The sequence below is a fragment of the Molossus molossus genome, unplaced genomic scaffold (assembly GCF_014108415.1).
Source record: "Molossus molossus isolate mMolMol1 unplaced genomic scaffold, mMolMol1.p scaffold_m16_p_14, whole genome shotgun sequence".
Lineage (NCBI taxonomy): Eukaryota > Metazoa > Chordata > Mammalia > Chiroptera > Molossidae > Molossus > Molossus molossus.
Window position 1 is genome coordinate 57,936,353 of NW_023425349.1, and position 7,051 is coordinate 57,943,403.

The window sequence follows — 7,051 nt, forward strand, 5'->3', positions numbered from 1 at the left end:
CCCCCATTGACACCCTCCTCCCCTCCCCTCCCCCACCCCATCCCCAGCTTTGTTGTCTACGTTCATTGGTCATGCATACATGCATGTAAGTGCTGTGGTTTATCTCTTTCCCCCCAACCCCCCCTCCTCTGAGGTTTGTCAGTCTGTACCCCACCTCTATGTCTCTAGGTTAATTTTGTTCAGCAATTTGGTTAGTTTATTAAATAAGTGAGATCATGTGATATTTGTCTTTCTCTGCTTGGCTTGTTTCACTTAGCATAATACTCTCCAGGTCCTTCCATGCCATCTCAAAGGATAAGAGATCTTTCTTTCTTACAGCTGCATAGTATTCCATTGTGTACATGCACCACAACTTTTTAATCCACTCATTTACTTATGGGCACTGGGTTGTTTCCAGATCTTAGCTATTGTAAATAGTGCTGCTATGAACATGGGAGTACATATATTCTTTCTGATTGGTGTTTCAGGTGTCTCAGGGTATATTCCTAGAAGTGAGATCACTGGGTCAAATGGCAGTTCAATTTTTAACTTTCTGAGGTAATAACATAGTGTTTCCACAGTGGCTGCACCAGTCTGCGTTTCCACCAGCAGTCTCTTCTTAAACTAACTGTTTAACATTAAAACCTGTTGACTTTCTTTGCAAACTTTTCATCTTACTGATGATGGTTTCCAAATGGAAACAAACTAGTGGCCATTTAAACTTTTCAAATAGTCACTTATCATGTAATTTCCACATAATTATTTGAAATTTGATGCAATTCACAGGAAAGAAAGAGGTTAAATAAATCATTTTATTTGTATATATTACAAATACTATTATATATATTTCTTTTATATATTACAAAGCAATTTAACTACTTAAAAACTGTTCCCTTTAAAAAAACCAATTTAATTTTTAAAACTCCCATGCTATCACTGATGTTGGAGGAGCATCATTTATGCTTTAGGGAGATATAGTCACAGAAGCATTGTGAAGGAAGGAAGCGGGTGAGAAAGAGAAAGGGGGGAGGTGGTGGAAGGAAGGGTAAATCCCCAATCACTTTATTTCTCACACCTGGCATGTATGCAGCTGTTCTGTGTCTCTCTTGAGATTCATGGTATGTAGCCTTCAGGGTAGTATATTGAACTCATCCAAAAGCCCACCTTGACTACAGCAGACTAAGAAATGACCTCACCAGGGAAGAGTCCTCTTCCCTCTTTGTTGACAGCTCTGGGCCCATCATCACAGAAACGAACTCTGAACTTTTTTTGTACCAATGTAATCCCCTTCACAATCACACTATAACCTCAACCCTAATCCATGCCACCACCCCTCACACTCAAATTACTACAATACGTTTCAATCTATCAACAAGCATACGGTGAACATCAATTTGAGAAAGATCCACTTTTGGTCCCTTTTTAGGGAAAGGAGGAGGATTTAAAAAGTCACTCTCCTAAGGGCTCCAACAATAATGCCATGGATTTGGAACATCTAGTAAAACAAATGGCACCAGAGGACAAGCTCTGCATTGCTAAAAAGATAGGCTCATAATAAGTGCTGATAGGATAAGACCTAGTAACGGATAAAGTTAGAACAGGATAAAGAGGGATTAAGGAAAAAAAAAAAAAACACAACTAAATGACTAGAGAAGAGAGGAAGAGGATTTAATGTGAGAGGCAAAAGTTAAAAGAGAGGCAGAAAAGGAATGTTTGGAGGGGAATTCAACCTATTTGCATATTTTGAATATTAACCATGTACCAGGCAGAAGATAGAATAATTAGACTAACCCAACTTGTAGGGCACCATCAACCTGGATGAATCTGTCTTTTTATCTCCCATCTGTCTCTGTTCTCATCATCTAGAATAAGCCTTTTAAACTACTGATTTCATCACGTCACTCCCATGATTCTGTCCTCACAGAGCTTCAGTAATTTAGAACTCTATGACCAAGAGGCTTGTAAAAAGGTGTAGGGTCCTGAGAATAGGCTACATTCAGAATGGTCAAAATCTACATTAGCAGATTAGGGCTGGTGACCAGTTGTGATGGAGGAGACAACCAGAAGTCGGAGCCAAGAAAACAATACTGTACATCATGTTGTTTATGAAAGGCTGTAGACAAGAAAATAATTTAAGGAACAGCAGATAGAAAGGGCACTTGCAGAGTGTGAGATGACAGGAGCAGATGATTCAGGATGGAGGGGAAGTGCAATAGTATCTGCTTTTATATGACACAAGCTTCATGGCAATAGGCAGGAACAACAGATCGAAAAGGACACATGGACAGACCTGAATATTCTCTGTTCAAAATGTATGCTGCTTTGCTGGGAAAGCAGACACAGAAATGATAGTCACAGAACAGTGTGGTGATTATAGAATGGCAAGGGCTGTGGTACACAGAGGTGTTTCTGTACCATCCGGGAAGTCAGGAAAGAGCTCCCAGAGGGCAGTGTGCTCATCTGAGAGGTGGAGATTATAAAACGCGCTTCAAAGATCACTATGAGTCTATATACAAAAATCAAAGGGCAGAGTCCTGAAAAATATTCTGCTGCAAAAACATTAGGTAAGTAGTAATATTTCTGGTAGCTTTAATTTTCTTCACATGTGTTTTCTAAATATCTGATAAGTCTGTAAAACTCTAGAAAATAAAACTTAATTATTAAAAATGAGGGGAAAAAAATTCAAATGCAGGATGTTACATGACAGAATGACTGAAAGACAATCCCATCAGCTTCTTTGAACTGGGATACTTAATGTGGGTCTAGTCTTGACTTCCAGACCCCAAACTGACAATCCAACCATACCACCAAACGAGCTTTTTATACCGTTCTAGCTTCATTCATCTTTAGTCCATAAAAGGATACCATTCTTGCCCTGGCCGGTTTGGCTCAGCAGTTGGAGTGTTGGCCTTCGGACCAGAGAGTCCCGGGTTTGGTTCCCGCTAGGGGCATGTACCAAAAAAAAAAGATGCCATTCTGGAGTGGTTGGGGAGTTTTGTTTTGTTTTTCTATCTTCAGTGAAAATAGTTCATTTTTTTAAATTAATGCTTGGTTAAAAAATCCAGATACTATGGCTTCAGTTTCACCCAGAAGAATCTGAAACACTGCCCAGCCCATGTACAGAACTTGGAGAGATTGTATTTCTGTGGCTAAGGCTCACACAGGGACCCTCTCTCCCTCCTAGGTCTGTTTGATTCTTGGCCTCTTTAGACCATATATCAGTCACCAAAATCAGCATCCTGACCAGTGACACTCACTCCACTCCCCGCACAACTTCCAGCAGAGAAGCAAGATGATCAGTTCTTGCTGAGGGCAATTTTCAGTCCCTTCTCCTTGCTCCACATAAAAACCACAACTTTAGAGGAATCATCCAGATTGCTTTCCTGTAATTCTAAAAAAACAAAATTTAAATATTTTATCCTTCCTCTCATACTTAAAGTAAAGCCTAATTTATCAAAAGGGACCTCCCTTACAGTTATTTTCAAAAGGCCTCATGCCTTTGAGGAGAATATTATGTTTCCCAGAGAAAAATTCAACAGATGCTTCCTTTTATTCAATTCAAAATAAATCTGACACTGTGTTGATTTTTAATTTTCCTTCCCATGGTTTTAACTTGTGTTTTTTTTTGTTGTTGTTTTTATTTTACAATATGAGAAAGGGAAAAAAAGAAGAGGAACTACTAGTGGCTAGTGAAAAACAATTCATTATAATGTCTCTAAAATAATGGGGTCTAAGATTCAGGAGTTTTAAAAACAAGTTTTTAGACAATCAGAAAATGAGCAGATTCCAAAATTTTATGAAAAAATCCTACTGTACCAATTCAAAATTTTCATTTTTGGTTATAAAAACTTCTAAGAAAAGAGAATGACTAAGATAAACATTGTTATAGTATGTACTCCCCCCAAAAAGGAATGTCTGGTTAAAGAAAGGTCACTGGACTTTTGATTGACAGTTACTGCCTAAGTGAATAGCTAGTTTCCCAGAACAAGTTTTCACCACCTTAAAGTTTGCCAGAAAACTTTACTAAGAATCTTAGTAACATTCATTTCTTTCCAGAAAGAGTCTGTGAATTATATCATGCAGATAGGTTCTGTCCCAGGTTTGGAACCATTTTAATTTCTTCTAATTAATAGACTTTATTTTTTAGAACCATTTTAGATTTACAAAAAAAAACAAAAACAAAAAACTGAGAAGATAGTACACAGAGTTTTTAATAACTCAGACCCAGTTTCTCCAGTCTTTACATCTTATATCAGTATGATATATTTTGTATAGTTAATGAATCAATGTTGACAAATTATTAACTAAGTCTATAACTTATTCAGATTTTCTTAGTTTTTTGTTTTTGTTTTTAATCCTCACCCGAGAACATGTTTTTATTGATTTTAGAGAGAGAAGAAGGGAGAGAAAAAAACATCCATCTGCTTGTCTCCAGTATGTGTCCCAACCAGGGATCAAACCTTCAACCTAGGTATGTGACCTCACTGGGGTTGAACCCGCAACTTTTGGTGCATGAAACAATGCTCCAACCAACTGAGTCACCCAGCCTGGTTAGATTTTCTTAGTTTTCACCTAATGTTATTTTTATGTTCCAGGATTTTATCCAGGATACTACATTATACTTAGTTGTCATATCTTCTCAGGTTCCTCTTGGCTGTAATAGTTTCTCAGATTTTCCTTGTTTTTTATAACCTTGACTGTTTTGAGGAATACTAGTCAAATATATTGTAGTAGGATGTCCCTCTATTGGTGTTTTTCTTGTAAATAACCCAGGGTTATTGATCTCTGTTAAAAGACCACAGAGTTAGGTACCATTTTCTTAATTTCATATTATACTATCAACATGAAATACGACTTTGATCACTAGGCTGAGGTAGTGTTTGTCAGGTTTTTCTGCTGTGAAGTTACTCTTTATTTCCCCCCCTTTTCATACTGTACTCTTTGAAAGGAAGTCATTGTGCACAGGCCACACTTAAGGAATGGGAAATTATGCTCCACCTTTTTTACGATGAAATATCTACATAATTTACTTGGAATACTTCTACATGAGAGAATTTGTCTATTCTCCCCATTCATTAATTTATTCACCCATTTATAGCAATATGACTCATGGATATTTACTTATGCTTTGAGTTACAACTCAATATTACTTTATTTTGTTGCTTAGATTGTTCCAGTTTGGGCCATTGAGAACTCTTTAACTAGGCTCTTGTATCCCTTTGACATACCCTCATCATTATGAAGGTTTTGGATCTTGGGAGTGGGTTTTTTCCCCTCACTTTCTTACTTCCCTGTATGACAAGATGATTCAAGATCATCATGTATATTTCTGTGCCAGTCATAAAATCAGACTTCTCCAGGGAGTCCTGTTTACTTTTGTTGGAGAGTGGGGTTAGAAACCAAGATCTGGGTATGCTTATTGCTACTAGGATGCCATTTCTTCTAACCATGTTAATTTTTCAAAAAGAACCCTAACCCTTGCCGGTTTGGCTCAGCAATAGAGTGTCGGCCTGTGGACCAATGAGTCCACAGGTTCAATTCCAGTCAAGGGCACGTACCTCAGTTGTGGTTTGTCCCGGCCCTGGTCAGGATCGTGTAGGAGGCAACGAATAAATGTGTCCCTCTCACGTTGATGTTTCTCTCTCTCTCTTCCTCCCACTCTATCTGAAGATAAATGGGAAGATATCCTTGGATGAGGATAAAAACAAGAACCCTAAAGGTTACTTTCCAAGGAAACCTAGATATTAACATTCTCCCAATGGGATTCTACATCACCTGACCACATTCATCTGGACAGAGTAGGTGAGTTTCAAGGGAACATAACTAGATTTAGCTAGAGAGTATATGAAACCTGAATTTCTTCCCTGATACCCATTACTCACCTCTACTAACCCCAATGTCATTCTGAGCTTGAATATTAGTTATTGATAAATTTTTCTCAATGAATATTCAAGATCAGCCTCACACTTCCTTCTATTCTCTCCATTTCCTATGGCCCAGAATTTGATGGGAGTGGGGAGAATTGCACCATGTCAGCAGTTCCCCTTTGGTCCATCAATCCCCGTCCCTGAACCACATTACAGAAATCACCCTCCCTCAAGTCAGTGACTTCTTCTTTCTCTGGGATGCTTAACCCGTAATCCAGGGGGGAAAATCGTCCCTCTGATCACCTTTCTCCAATACTGGTTGACTTGGTGCTCAGAAACCTGGGTTCCCTATTCTCTAGGAGGGGCATGGTGGGGCTGATATGACAATGCTTTGCAGAAAAAGTGACAGCTTAAGACAAGGCCTCCATTCCTGATCCCTTCTAGATAAAGGCATAGAGCCCCAATATTTTCATCTTTTGCTCCTGCTCCCCAGGAACTCAGGCATTCACCCATTGCCCCCTGGGTTACAATAGCAGTAGATTTTTCTAAATACTGAAAAAGAGAACTCAGGTATGTTGGTGGAAGGAAGGAGCCTCGATTGTACAGAAAACATCAGGGAAGTAGATGGTGTGTCCAGGGCAGATTCTGCCTCCCCTTACCTCTGGAAAGGGGTAATGCCCAGAATCAGGGAAGGTTGCCATATACTCTGCTCCACCAAGATGAAGATGTTGCTCCTAGCAACCAGGGAGAAAGGCAGAAATTTGGAATTGGAACCACCCAATCCTCTGGACAGGTGGGGGCAGCCAGACTGCCACTGGGGTATTAGACAGGAGACTTTCAAGTAGCTTGTCATGAGTCTACTGTAAAAATCTCCCTCCCAGAATCCAGCCTGCCCTGGGGGACCGGCCCCTTGCATTGCAGACTGCACAAAGAACCCAATGGTTCAATCCCCAAATCCATGCAAGAACCCAGATGCCAGTTTCCTGATCCCCTTCAGCTCTCACTTTCTGCAGGGACTCTGGCATACACCCCCCTCATTAAAACATTTTTGTTTTTAGCGAAAATTCAAGATAAGCCAAAGTTCCTACTGTTAGAAATCATCTGCTAGCTTTTCATGCTTCACAGTTCAGACCATCTTAAAAATTTTACTAAACCTCTCGAGCAAATGATCTACTTTTCATGGGGTCTTGTGAGTGATTTTGACA